Source organism: Pan paniscus, chromosome 13 (genome assembly GCF_029289425.2).
Source record: "Pan paniscus chromosome 13, NHGRI_mPanPan1-v2.0_pri, whole genome shotgun sequence".
Classification (NCBI taxonomy): domain Eukaryota; kingdom Metazoa; phylum Chordata; class Mammalia; order Primates; family Hominidae; genus Pan; species Pan paniscus.
Window position 1 is genome coordinate 54,458,429 of NC_073262.2, and position 15,003 is coordinate 54,473,431.

General features: G+C 38.8%; 1 protein-coding gene across 5 annotated transcripts in view; it reads right to left on the minus strand.

Moving 5' to 3' along the window:
• Positions 1 to 12,059: 12,059 nt before the first annotated feature.
• Positions 12,060 to 15,003, minus strand: part of ARL5A (ADP ribosylation factor like GTPase 5A) — a 41,180-nt gene continuing 38,236 nt past the window's right edge. For 2 of the 5 annotated variants that reach the window (XR_004670165.4, XR_008624508.1), the window contains exons 7-8: positions 14,493 to 14,623; positions 12,060 to 14,012 (exon numbers count right to left, since the gene is read on the minus strand). The gene's annotated coding sequence lies outside the window, so the exon portion shown is untranslated. Of the gene's footprint in view, positions 14,624 to 15,003 lie in introns of all 5 variants that reach the window. The other 3 variants (XR_004670168.4, XR_004670167.4, XR_004670164.4) reach the window with 3 other exon arrangements.

The following is a 15,003-nucleotide window of genomic DNA, read 5'->3' on the forward strand; positions in this document are numbered from 1 at the left end:
ATGTTCTGGAAAAGTTAAAAGTTAAAAATTGTTCACTCTGAGCTGTGGGCTGGGCTCTCAGATCTGCACGGCAGAATTCTCCCTTAAATATTGGGAACTTCTTCCTGCTTACAAATCCCCACTGACACCTTTGGGAACTCTCTGTGCAGGATGGTTCAGAATCCATCACCCAGACTGCTCCCTAAGTGCAAAGAGGAGGGCTGGGTGATGTGGCACTAACTGCCCTCTTGTCTCTCTGATTCAGAAACTCATAGCGACAAGAGATAACAGCACCAAGCAATGAAACTAACATTAGTCAAATGTGGGTGGGAGGCAGCTATTGCTTTGGATACCAAAGTAAGTGGCTTATCTTCTTGCACGACACACATTTTACCCTCATAGCATTAAAACGGAGTTTTAAACATGCACAGTGGATTTTCTCCCAAGCACTGTGTCATCAGTATGATGAATATTACTTAGTGAAGGGCACACATCTAAGTCACTTTTTGTATTGTTTTGTTTTGTTTTGTTTTGGAGACAAGGTCTCACTCTGTCTCCCAGGCTGGAGTGCAGTGGCATGGTCACAGCTCACTGCAGCCATGACCTCCCAGGCCAGTGATCCTCCCACCTTAGCTTCCTGAGTAGCTGGGACAGAGGCATGTACCACCATGCCAAGGTAGTTTTTTTTATTTTTTATTTTTTGCAGAGATGGGGTCTTGCTACATTGACCAGGCTGGTCTTGAACTCCTGGCCTCAAGTGATCTCCTCACTTTGGCTTCCCAAATTGCTGGGATTACAAGCATGAGCCATGATGCCTGGCCCCTAAAAGTCACTTTTAGGGAGACAGTTTCCTACCCAGAAACCTGGGACAAACTCATTTCAGTAGACAGCCCAGTTGGCTAGTATCAACATCCCAATGGAAAGCATGCTAGCCACAAATTAGCCAAAGAAAGTATTATTGGAAGAAAAACACTACATTACATATTGCTAGCGTCTGAATATGTCCCCCCAAATTCATATGTTGAAACATAATTACCAATGTGATAGTGTTGAGAGGTGAGGCCTTCAGGAAGTAATCAAGTCATAAGGGCAGTGCCCTCACGGATAGGATTAGGGCCCTCATAAAAGGGCTTAAGGGACCAGGCCCTCACCAGACACTGAACCTGCCAGCACCTTGGTCTTGGACTTCCCAGCCTCCAGAACTGTGAGAAATAAATCTTTATTGTTTGTAAATTACCCAGTCTGTGTTAGAATGTTACAGCAGTAAAAAATGGACTAAGACACATACCCTGCCACGACAAATCCCAGAACAGTACTGTCAGTGAAAAGAGCCAAAGTCTGTAAAATATTTGAAGAGTTTTATTTTGAGCCAAATATGAGTGACCATGGCCCACAGCACTGTCTCAAGAGGTCCTGAGAACATGTGCCCAAGGTGGTTGGGTTGCAGCTTGGTTTTATACGTCTTAGGGAGACAAAAGACATCAATCAATACATGTGAGGTATACATTGGTTAAGTCCCAAAAGGCAGGACAATTTGAAGGGTGGGGACTTACAGGTCACAGGTGGATTCAAAGATTTTCTGATTGGCTGAGAGTTAAGTTATTATCTAAAAACCTGGGATCAATAGAAAGGAGTGTCTGGGTTAAGATAAGGGGTTGTGGCTCCAAGGTTCTTACTATGTAGTGAAGCAGGCAGTTTCCAGTAGTCTATAGGTGGCAGGCCTTTCAGAACATAGATGGCAAATGTTTCCTACTCAATCCTTTAAGAGGTGCTAGACTCTCAGTTAATCTCTTCAAGACTGGGAGGACCTGGTACAGGAAAGACCTAGTTATGTTAATGGAGATTCTTTACAGAGGCAAATTTCCCCCCCCAAAAAACGGCTTTACAGAGCTATTTCAAAATATGGCGATGAAACATATTTTTGGGGTAAAACATTTTGGTTTCTCTCTTCATCTGTCATGTGATGTTATGACGAGTCAAGTTGGAAAGTAATCCATGTTACATAGGGTTAAATAAAATCCATCTTCTGAGACTTTCTGTTTGTAGTGTGTGACCTCTCTGACCCCTTAGGTAGGGATTTAGACAAGAGAGAAAAATGGTCAGAGTTTAGTCCTTGGTATGTTTTGGTGTCTGGGTCTTGCTCTGTCAGCCAGACTGGAGTGCAGTGACACAATCATGGCTCAGTGTAGCCTTGACCTCCTGGGCTCAAGTGATCCTCCCACCTCAGCCTCCCAAGTAGCTGGGACTACAGACACATACCACCACACCTGGCTAATTTAAAAATTTTTTTGTAGCAACAAGATTTTTCACTTTTTTGCCCGGGCTGGTCTTGAACTCCCGAGCTCAAGTGCTCCTTCCACCTCAGCCTCCCAAAGTGCTGGGATTACAAGAGTGAGCCACTGTGCCCAGCCTGGTTTGCACTTTGAGATGCTCTGTTGGCAGACTCCTCAGCAAAGCCTGCCGCCTGCTGTGTCTTCCCACTGGTGCAACAAGCCTGTTGCTCTTTGGGTGTCCTCTGCTCTCCTGTCTCTTTGGGGCTCTGGGAGACATAGGCTTTTGCATATTCACCTCACTCCTGGTACAGTGTCCTTACTCATTCATCATGGGCACTTTGGGTCTTTCTGCTGTTCCAGATGTTAACAGGTGAATGAAGTCTCATAGACACCGTATCAACCAGTGGGTACAGCAGCTCTCAGAATAAAACTTTCTTTCTCCAATTCTTTGCATTGTGCTATTATCTATCAACCGGCATATATTGAACAATAGGAGGCTCCAGACCTGCCCTGTCCAGTACAGGAGTCATTAGCTACTTTAGGCTATGGAGCACTTGCAAGGCACCTAATACAAATTGAGATGTGCTCTGAATGTAAAATACACGATGGATTTTGAAGACTTAACACAAAAAAGTGTAAAATATCTCAATAATTTTTATACTGATTACATGTTGCAGTGGTAACATGTTAGATATATTGGGTAATTAAAATGTATTAGTAAAATTAACTTTATTGTTTCTTATTACGTTTGAATGTAACTACTCAACAACTTAAAATTACATATGTGGCACACATCTTACTTCTATTGGACAGCACTGCCCAGGACACGTTTATTCAAATGTCTGTTGAGTGCCTATGAGGGTTCAGTCACTAAGCCAAGTGCTAGCTGCATGATGGGGCTTATGAAAAAAATCAAAGCCTTTGCCTTCATGAAGACAGATAGTAACGTAAACACCCTGTGGGTTCTTGCTGGCTTCCTAGATAGAGCCAATTTATCAAGGCAGGGGAATTGCAATAGAGAAAAGAGTTTACCACTGCACTCCAGCCTGGGTGACAGAGTGAGACTGTCTCAAAAAAAAAAAAAAAAAAAGAGAGAGTTCATCAGAGTGAATAGGCAACCTACAGAATGGGAGAAAACTTTTGCAACCTATCCATCTGACAAAGGGCTAATATCCAGAATCTACAAAGAACGTAAACAAATTTACAAGAAAAAAACAACCCCATCAAAAAGTGGGCAAAGGAAATAAACAGACACTTCTCAAAAGAAGACATTTATGCAGCCAACAAACATATGGAAAAAAGCTCATCATCACTGGTCATTAGAGAAATGCAAATCAAAACCACAATGAGATACCATCTCATGCCAGTTAGAATGGAGATCATTAAAAAGTCAGGAAACAACAGATGCTGGAGAGGATGTGGAGAAACAGTAACACTTTTACACTGTTGGTGGGAATGTAAAATAATTCAACCATTGTGGAAGACAATGCAGTGATTCTTCAAGGATCTAGAACTAGAAATGCCACTTGACTCAGCAATCCCATTACTGGGTATATACCCAACCCAGTGGATTATAAATCATTCTACTATAAAGACACATGCACACGTATGTTTATTGCAGCACTATTCACAATAGCAAAGACTTGGAACCAACCAAAATGTCCATCAATGATAGACTGGATAAAGAAAATGTGGCACATATACACCATGGAATACTATGCAGCCATAAAAAAGGATGAGTTCATGTCCTTTGCAGGGACATGGATGAAGCTGGAAACCATCATTCTCAGCAAACTAACACAGGAACAGAAAACCAAACACCACATGTTCTCACTCGTAAGTGGGAGTTGAACAATGAGAGCACATGGACACAGGGAGGGGAACACCACACATGGGGGCCTGTTGGGGGGTGGGGGGCTGGGGAGGGATAGCATTAAGAGAAATACCTAATGTAGGTGATGGGTTGATGGGTGTAGCAAACCACCATGGCACATGTATACCTATGTAACAAACCCGCATGTTCTGCACATGTACCCCAGAATCTAAAGTATAAAAAATAAAAAATAAAAAATAAACTAAAAGATTCAAAGGAACTAGTTAAAAGGCAATAGCAGTCATCCAAGCCAAGTGTTGATAACTTATACTAAGGTGGTAGCAGTAGACATGCTCAGTGGGGAAGTATGTTTCACCTGTCCCCAGTCTTCCAGTTATCTGGGCTCAAATAAATACAAAGACAAGAAAATGTAAATAATTAATAACAAGGAGAAGCTCAGCTCTCTCTCTACTGTTTCCAAGGAGCTCCAGAGAGGAACCTACATTTTCCCGGTGATCTCGCTCACCCTCACTCCTGATCCTTGCTCTAAACTCTGTACTTGATTCTCTGTTCAGCTTGCTCTGAATGTGACCTTCCCGTGCTAATACAAGCCTAGGCGGTGCTAATACAAGTCTAAGGAAGTAGTAAAGCTTCACTGAAGACTAGGGAAAAGGTAACAAAAAACCAGAGTGTGAAAGAGAAAACAACCTTTACTTCATCATCCAACAAGCCTGTTGGCAAAGATCACTTTGGGCATTTCCTCCTCTCTCCTTTTCCTCCAGTTCCAGGGTCCAAACTCCTTTTCTTGAGTTTCAAAGAGAAAATGTAAAAGTCTCCCTCCTTCTTACTCAGAGCCAGTTAATGTCACTGCCCTCTTTCTCTTGACCTTACATCCAGATGCAGCTGGGGCTTTGCCTTCTAGAAGTACATGGCCCCAAAACAGAAGGATACATTTTCCTTGGTCGAGTCCCTTTAACATGAAATCATCTGAAATTAGGTTTTTAAAGAGAATTTTCTTTTTCCCACATTTGTATGACCTCATTTAATCCTCATATGAAGTGGATGTTGTGAAGCAGAAAAGAGAAGCTAAGAAAGGTGGCAGAGTAAGTTGCTCCAAATTATATAACAAGATCAAGAGAAGATTCAAAACTGAATCCAGCTGAAACCCCGGACCCATCACCACCAGCCTACACCACCTCCCCTGCAGAGATGGGCCCAAGGGCAAGGTCATTATTATCTCCTCACAGCACCACCACCTACTCCCTCTCCCTTTTGGAAAGCCACTTTTCACCTTGATGACTAGAGACTCAAGAATAAATTTTGCAGAAATTGTATAACCAAAACCGCATTCTAATTTAGTGCCATTTTTCCTCTTAAGGTTGTTATTGTTGTTTTCTCTAAAGGACAATTCTCTGTGTGCCCAGGAGCTGGTAAGTCACTCAAATTTATTCTATTTCAATAAAAAGCAATAGTCACCTATGGAGATCCCAGGTGAAATTAAAATTCTTTGAATTCTCCTAAGCAAGGAAGAGACGGGTCAGAGTTCAGAACACTTCCTCTAACTAGGCAAGGATATACTAGCATCTTAGTGGGAAATAGAAAACAAAAAATTGCAAAGGCTGTGGTGGTGGTGATAATGGTAAGAAGAAGAAAGAAGAAGGAGGAGAAGGAGAAGGAAGAAAGGGAGGAGGAGAGGGCGAGGTAGGGGGAGGGGGAGGGGGAGGAATCATCAACATTTATTGTCACTTGGTGCAAGGAGGAGGAGGAAAAGTCATCAACATTTACTGTCACTTGGTGCCATGCACTGCACCAAGCACTTTACATTCATTGACTCATTTAACTCTCACATCAACTCTGTGAAGTTGTTCCTACTGGTATCCCCATTTTACTGCTGAAGAAACTGAGTCTCAGACAAATTTACCAACTTGCCCAAGATCACAGAGTCTAGATGTTTTATTTTTAAAACATATGAACTTCTGGAGCATTTTCGTAAGATAACCTGGACAGAAACATGTGAAGATTGGTCCTCAGAGCCTCTTCCAGATAACAGAACATCTAGAAAAGACAACATCAATTGGGTGTTACTGAGAACTGGTGTATGAACCAGATGCCACTGCCACACCTACTGATAAATTAATTAGGGCAGCAATTAATTTAGTTTTGGTTGCACTGATTTAATCATTGAATATTTATTCAAGTCATCACAGTGGAATGAATTTGGTTGATGCATTCATTTACTAATTTATTAATTCATTGATTAGCTGACACATGCCAGCTACTGCAAGGCACTGAGGATACAAAGATTCATGAGACTGTACCTGTCTTCAGGTCGTTCAGAGCCTAGAACGGGACCATAGGCTTGGCAGGGTGGGATTTTTCCCGTCTCTGCCTTCTCAAGCTGGCACCTTCAAGGCTAAGGTAATAGAAGGGGTCCTTGTGTATTGCGACAGAAATGAAGACATTCTTAGCATCAGAGAAAGGATTGTGTCAGCAAGTGTGTAACCTTCCCCATTTGTTTTTCAGACTTTGTATTCTGAGGTCAGACCTATACGGTGCTTCCTTTTTCCTTTCTTTTCCGTTTTTAGGAGCAGAAGCTACCTTTCCTGCGTATCCAACAGGAGACCTGTGTGGAGCATAAAATGGAGACGGATGCATGTGGCTGAGACACAGCAGACAGCGAACCTTTGCTGGGGATGGCAGTGAGGATCCAGGAGAAGGGAAGGACCATCCAGGAGGGGAGAGAGGCCTTGAGAGAACTACACTTGGTGCCAGCTATTGGGGGGTGGCCAGGAAGGTGGTCCTGGGGAAGGAGCTGTACCCACAAATGTTTTACATCCAGCAAAATAACATTGTCCATCTTATTAAATAAATGTTGCTTCTTTGAATTGTATTGAATTAGTGGTGTTTAAAATTTAATTTGTAAACGTATTTTGGTTTAAATGTATCAGTAATAAATCTGATTTATAAATAAAAATATACTTGACTTTATATATACAGATAGTCTTCCCTTATCTGTGGTTTTGCTGACAGACAACTGAAGTCCAAAAATATTATACACAATAAGACATTGAGAGAGACACCACATTCACAGAACTTTTATTGCAGTAAATTGTTATAATTGTTCTATTTTTTATTATTCATTTCTTACTGTGCTTAATTTATAAATTAAATTTCATCATAGGTATGTATGTCTAGGAGAAGCTTAATATATATGGGTTCCATACTATCCATGGTTTCAGGTGTCCACTGGGGATCTTGGAATATAACCCTTGCAGGTAAGGGTGCACTACTCAATGTACTAGGATGTGGAAATTTAGTAAAAACAACTCTGGTATTCATAGAATTATTTGAATAATTTTTCCATTTTCAAAATTACAGTATAATTAATATATAGTAAAACGTACCCTCTAGTGTACAGTTCTGTGAATTTCGACAAACATGTATAGTCATGTGGCCACCGCTGTAATCAAAATGTCAAACGATTTCATCATCCCAAAAATGTCCCCCATTCTACTTTGTGGTTAACCCTGCTTATCACCCTGGCTCCTGGCAACCACTGATATGTTTTCTGTCTCTATAGTTTTGCCTTCATATGAATGTCGCATTAATGGACTTGCACATTATGTAGCCTTCTAAAAAACGAAAAAATCTTTGTTGAGGTATAACTGACATCTAGTAAATTGCATATATTTAAGGATACAATTTGGTGGTAAGTTTTCACATATGTAAACACTCATGAAACCATCATCACTATAAAGATAATGAATATATCCATCATTCCAGAATGTTTCCTCACACCCCTTTGTAATCCCAGCTCCCATATTTCCCTGGTCTCCCATTCCCACTAATCTGCTTTCTGTGACTATAGATTACTTGGCATTTTCTAGAATTTCATATAAATGGGATTATTCGGTATGCAATCTTTTTTGTCTGGCTTACATTCAGCATAATAATTTTGATATTCATGTGTCTTGTGTATCAATAGTTTGTTCCTTCTTACAGCAGAGTAGTATTCCATTGTAGGGACATAACACAATTTGTTTGTACTTGCATGTGCTAAGGGACATTTGTTTTTTTTTTTTTTTTCAGTTGTGGACTATTATAAATAAAGCTCCTATGAACATTTGTGTACAAGTCTTTGATTGGGCTTTTTTCACTCGGGTAAATACCTAGTAATGAAATGGCTGGGTCATACAATAGGCACAGGTTGAACTTTTTGAGAAGCTACTTATTATTTCCCTAATAACTAATGCTGTTGAGCATCTTCTCATGTGCTTATTTGTCCTCTGTATATCTACTTTGTTGAAATGTCTGTTCAGATCTTTTGCCTTTTTTTTTTCTTTGAGACAGGGTCTCTCTCTGTCACCCAGGTTGGAGTGTGGTGGCACGATCTTGGCTCACTGCAACCTCCCCTTCCTGGGCTCAAGCAGTCCTCCCACCTTAGCCTCCTGAGTAGCTGGGACCACAGGTGCATGCCACCATACCTGGCTAATTTTTTCTATTTTTTGTACAGACAGGGTTTTGCCATGTTGCCCAGGCTGGTCTCAAACTCCTGGACTCAAGCAATCTGCCCACCTCATCCTCCCAAAGTGTTGGGATTACAGGTGTGAGCCACAGCACACTGTTCTATATTTTTAATTGAGTTATTTATTTTCTCGTGATTTTTAGATATAAGTTCTTTATAACATATGTGATTTGCAAATATTATTTGTTCCAATGTGTGGCTTATCTTTTGATTTTCTTACACACATCTTTCAAAGAGCAGAAGTAAAATAGCTCCCCCTCATCCAGGAGGAATACATTTCAAGACTCCCAGTGGATACCTGGAATGGTGGATAGTACTGAATCTTACATACTATGTTTTTTTCCTATATATAATACCTACGATCAAGTTTAATTTATAAATTAGGCATAGTAAGAGATTAACAATAATAAATCAGAACAATTATAATAAAATGCTGCTATAAGTTATGTGAATGTGGTCTCTCTCTATCTCAAACATCTTACTGTATGTAACAATTTTGGACCATGGTATTCACTGCGGGTAATGAAACCACAGATAGTGAACTACAGATAAGAGGAGACTACCATACTTAATTTTTATGAAGTTTAATTTTTTTTCTTCTTTTATGGCTCAAATTTTGGTTATACAGCTAACAAATCTTTGCCTAACCCAAAGTCACAAAGATTTTCTTCTGTGTTATCTTAAGAACTTTTATAGTTTCAAGTTTTACAGTTAGGTCTATATTCCATTTTTAGTTATTTTTGTATAGGTTACAAGATACAGAACAAGGTTCTTTAAAAATAGTTTGGGTGAACTCAAGTTTCAGAAACATTATAATGTTTTCTCAAGGCGCTTGGTTGAAAAGGGAAGGGAAGAATCAGGTAGTATCAAGAAGGAGGTATAACATTAAGAGAGTCTAGGATTTTATTTTTTTTATACAGCGGAAAAGTTGGAAATGTCTTAGATCACACAGACCACTTGAGGGGAAGAGATTGAAAAACCAATAAAAAAGATTCTCCTCATTACAATGGAAGCTCAACTTTGACCATCTTAATTATGATGACTACATTCCCAGCATCAGCACAGTGGCATGCATATAGTAGGTGTTCCATAAAATGTTATGGAAGGAGAAAAACAAGGCATGAATGCAAAAGGAAATGGAACTAAGAGTATAGTTATGGAAGGAGACTTGAATCAGCCTCAGTGACTAGAGAGAACAAACTCCCAGAAAATGAGCAAACGGAGATAAAATGGTAGAGAAGTCCAGGAGTTCACACCACATAGCCTTTATCATCTTTTAAATTATGAAGCAAGGCTGTCTGCTGGGGATGGGGAAAGGAATATGGAGGAGACCTGAGGAGTCCGCAGCAATACCCCATGCGGGCAGGGAGGAAGAGCATCCACTGTGTGCTGAGTTAGGTGTTTCAGGAGACACTGTGCAAGATGGGATTCCCTACCATTCAGCCTTAAAAAAGAAGGAAATGCTGTCATTTGCAACAACACAGATGAACCTGGAGAACACTACACTAAGTGAAATCAGCCAGGCACATAAAGAGGACTACCACATGATCTCACTCATATGTGAACACTCTATTTAAGGATGTTGCTACTTTGCAGGGCCAAGATCAGTGGTACCGAAATTTGAGAAATGGGAAAGGAGGAGGCAGGAGGTGGAGGGTAGGGAAGATGAATTCACTTTCTGACACACACATTACCTTTCAGACATCATCTGAACAATCACATAGGCAGCATGAATCTGTAGGTTACTAGGGTCTAAATAAACACTGAAAGGTCAAGGATGGAGAGGGAAGTTTGGTAAAACCCTGAGTGACTTGGGGTAGCAACAAGTGGGGGCATGTGATAAGGAATGTCCCACAATACAGAGGTGAAAGAGCAGTAGGCACAAATAAGAAAAAAAGAAATCAAACCTACCCCAGTAGAAGAACCAAGCTTGCTAATGACATCTAATAAAAAGTGGAGATGCCCTGGCACTGACCTATTTCTTACAGGTCTTTAGGCTATTTCAAAAGTATGTATGTCAGGAATTTGATTACTAGAAGCAGAAATACTTACCTGTGATATATTTCTAACACCACATAAGCTATTTGTTCATAAATCTGTCCCACCAGATTAAGCAACCTGGCAACATACATAGTTTCATTCTCTACATCCCTGACCGCTAGCAGTTTCTAAGTCAGAGTAGCTACTCAAATGTCTACTGACTTTTATTTTGCTATTATACATAAGAAGCCAAATGACACAATTTTGGACTCCCTAAGGGGGATGGGGTGAGGAGATACACACAGCATCAAAAGAATCATTTGTAGCTAAAATATTGTCCTCAGAAAACTGGACATGCACTTACTGATTTTTGCCCTGTTGATTGGTCCATTGAACGCTGTATAGTTCACTTGCGTTTCCATTGAGCCAAGAAGGAGGGTAGGAACTCTTGACTGCTTTCAGGCCACTGGGGCTCCTGCATTTATATGCTTGACAGTCTTACACTGCGAGGAAACAGACAACTAACAAATGCCTCTGAAACACATTTCTTATATGTCTGAAATGAAACGAGCAACGTAGGTTTAAATTCCAGACACCCAAATAATTTTTTTACCCCAAAAGATCTATCTCCAAGGAACTTCTCCAAAAAGTAAAATTTTTAACAGTGTCACCTTTTTCTGAATTCCCAATATGGGCTATGCAAGCTGGTATAGCTACACTTTGAAGAAACAAATATATTGAAAAGAAAAAAAAGCACAAGGTTTCCTTTGACTTTAATGAGTAGACTTTCAGCTCATTTCCTTTAAAATGCTGCCCCTGAATTGCAAATTACTTCATGGTCTTTATTTAGTGAGCTCTCTTCCTAGACTGACAGAGCCAGCTGCAGAATTGTACTGTCTATGGAAATAATATCATCAGCACTTTGTCGCTGAATAAGACCACAATCATTACATTTGGCTTCTTTTCACACAGCAGGAACTGAATATATGCTTGTTTACAGCAACAATATTCAGAAAGTTATCACTTTTGTACTCTATCAGTTGGTAACTTAAAATCAAAGGAAAATTTTGCATGAAATACCTGAATCCCTTTTTAAGGTCATTTTAATTTTAGTACATTACTAATACTTAAACTATTAGCTTTTTTTCTAGGATTCAAAGAGCATATTAATTTTGATATTCAGTCAGAGTAGAAAGTATTAAGAAATCAATTTATATTCATTATACATATTTATATTTCTTATATTTTTCTGTTCCAACTTAGAAATAAAATTTTTGAGAACCACATTCACTGTGAAAAATGTTGTATAAATTTATGTGACATCTTTTATTCAAGTGAAGTTCTCATCTAGCAAATATTAGAAAAGTAGCCCATTAAACTATAAATAATTTTAATTTGGCTCTCACCAAGTATGAAAATAAGCAAGTAATTTTATAATTTGAAAAAAGAGTTTACATTTTCTTTACAAAATAACCACCACTCTCTCTGACACTATTTAATAAAAGCTTTATTAAAATGAAGCCAAAACATTAACACCATTGATATGTACAAGACCATTAAACATTTTATTTTTCTATCTTTAATAAATGTTCTTCCATTTTTGTCATTTATTACTTTCCTAATTTGAAAAATTGATTAATGTGAAGAAACATTACTAAATTAAACAAATGTAAAGTTTAAATTTAATTATTAAATGGTTGAGTTTAAAGTTGACAGCTAGTTTAAGGTAGAAGACCTTCATAATCCAATTACTTTTACTTGGTTTCAGAACTACCCCTAGGCAAATTCTCCTAAAATAGAAACTACATGCAAGAAAAACACAAGCGATGTTCATCATTTAAGATAAACTTTAAAAGTTAAATTTTAAAAATTAATTTTAATAAAAATTGGTTTGTTACCAGTTAGCTATATAACCTAGAGCCAATCAATCTCTGTGTGTTTTCTCTTTTGTTAAATGTAGAACTTAATTCTTGCTCTATATACCTCTCAGGATTGTGAGAATAAAGATGATACATGTCAAATCAACTTGGAAATTATGGCACTATTGTAGAGGTGGCAAGAAATGGGAAATACTTTAGCAGACACATTGGACTAAGTTCCCAGCCAAGAACCAAATAATTTCAAAAATATTTAAGTGCAAAGAAACCACTAAGGCAACATGTAACCTCCTTTTACTAACAAATAGATGTAGTAATAAGACAAATCCAGGCATATAGTACTTACATCACTTTATGATAATACATGCTAAGGAAAAGTAAAATTGGCCAAACCCTGAAAGTTTCTGTTCTGTATATGTATGGACACCCCCAGTGCATGCCATGCTGGTAGTGGGGATATGGAGCTGAATGGGATCGAGTCACTGCCCTCCAGCGGCTTGCAGTCTGGAACGACCTGCTGAAAATAGACAAAAATCCCGCACTATGGCAACAGAGAAAGACGTGCTGAACCGTCTTCCAGATCAGGCCAGACCTCCCAGGCTGATGGGAGAGTTCAGTCTTCAAGGATATGTCAAAGATTGCTATGTGAGAAAAGGAAGGAAAAGGCATTCTAGGTGGAAGGAACAGGCTAGATCAAGGCATGAGACAGAAAGAATAGATATTTAGAATACATTTAATTATAATAACCAGTATTCAATATTTTAGAAATTGTTAAAAAGACAATCAGCAAAACCACTATTTATTGAGGTTCCAAAATATACTGGGCTTGTGTTAAGGGCTCTGATACATACTTAGTTAAAAATATAATGAAACTAAGGTCCAGGGATGTTACTTAGCTTGCTGATAATGTTGTGGGCATATTAATAGGGTGTCTTTTTTTCACAGTATCAGGCTGATGATTTTTCTTGGCACCATATCCTACTTACAGTTAGCTTTCTAAGAAAAAGATCAGGTAAAGTTAAAACATTTTTAAAGTTCTCCAGTTTGATTCTTATCTGTAGGCACATCTTTGTAATAAACGTAAAATAGCAGCATTCTTTACATGGCATAAGGTAGTTACAATTCCTTCCAAAGGAATAAGAACTAGGAAATTCCTGGGAATAGTCATTATAGGTCAATTTGACTCAACCAATTGTCTACTGTTTCTGAAGAACTTTTAAAAAGCTTTATTGCTAATCATTCTTCCCTGCCACTTGCCTTCTTACCTCAAATGTAAAAACTGAGTAACAAAAACTTTAAGGCAAAGCTCTTATTTTACAATATCATTTCAGGAATAAAAACAACAACATGAATTGAGTCACAACTATGTGCTTGGATCATAGAACTAGTTTACTTTCTTAATTGAATTAACATAACAGCATCATTTTAAGATTTGTGTAACTAGAGCAGGGCATGGTGGTGCAGGCCTGTAGTCCCAGCTATTCAGGAGGCTCAGGCAGGAGGATCACTTGTACTGAGGAGTTGAAGTCCAGCCTGGGCAACATAGTCAGACCTTGTCTCTAAAACTAAAATAAATAAATAAATAAATAAATATGTGTGTACCTGAGGCAAAGAACAGGCAGAAATACTGATGATCATTCTGCCAAGTTGGTAAAGAAGCCTTGCCCATTTTTTTTCTATTAGCAGTACTTAATGTTCACTACATTCATTCATTCACGAGTTATTTTTTATATAAAGGTCATTAATGACATTAAATTGCCTATTATAATGGCCCAATGTAAACACCAGCAGTTTGTCAGCAAGAAAAGCTTCATTATTCACAAATGCTGGTCAAGTCTTGCTACTAATTCATTTGATGACAGAATGACCAACTGCCCCTTAAGCTGACAACCCTTCCCCTCCACTGCTATCACTGCAAAAACACATTGTCTCCTATCTGAACATGGTAACTGAGTGTCGTTTCTGGGTAACACTGAGGTGATTCAAAACACACTTCATAATTAACAATGTGAATTATTTCACATCATCCCATCTCTTTATCATACCGTCATTCTTCCAGGCAGCAAGCTCCAACTGCTCTGTGCCTCCTTCCTCTCTTTCTCCTCATATCTAGTTACCACAACTCCTCTTCTGCCCAGACTAGTCCTGCAGGAATGTTTTTCTTCTTCTTATGCCCCTTTTTCATGAATTAAAAAAAAAATTATTTTTAGTTGACAAATTGTATGTATTTATGGGGTATAATGTGGTATTTTGATATGCTGGAGTAATTATTAATAGTGCTTTCTTTGACTCTTAAGCATGTCCCATTTTGGCTGATAACTTATATGGTTACTTACCCATATTCCATTAGATATCAAGTTTACCTTTGCCTTCTCTGCCTTGTTGCAGGCCTTCATTTTCTTTCACCAGGGATAATATAATAATCTATTTATGATGTTATCCCCAGTTTCCTCTCTTTTCAACCCATCTTTTAGAAGTTGCCACAATAACTTTCATTTTAAGAGGCTGGCCTTCAACTGTTATTCCCAGGCCAGGTGCAGTGACTCATGCCTGTAA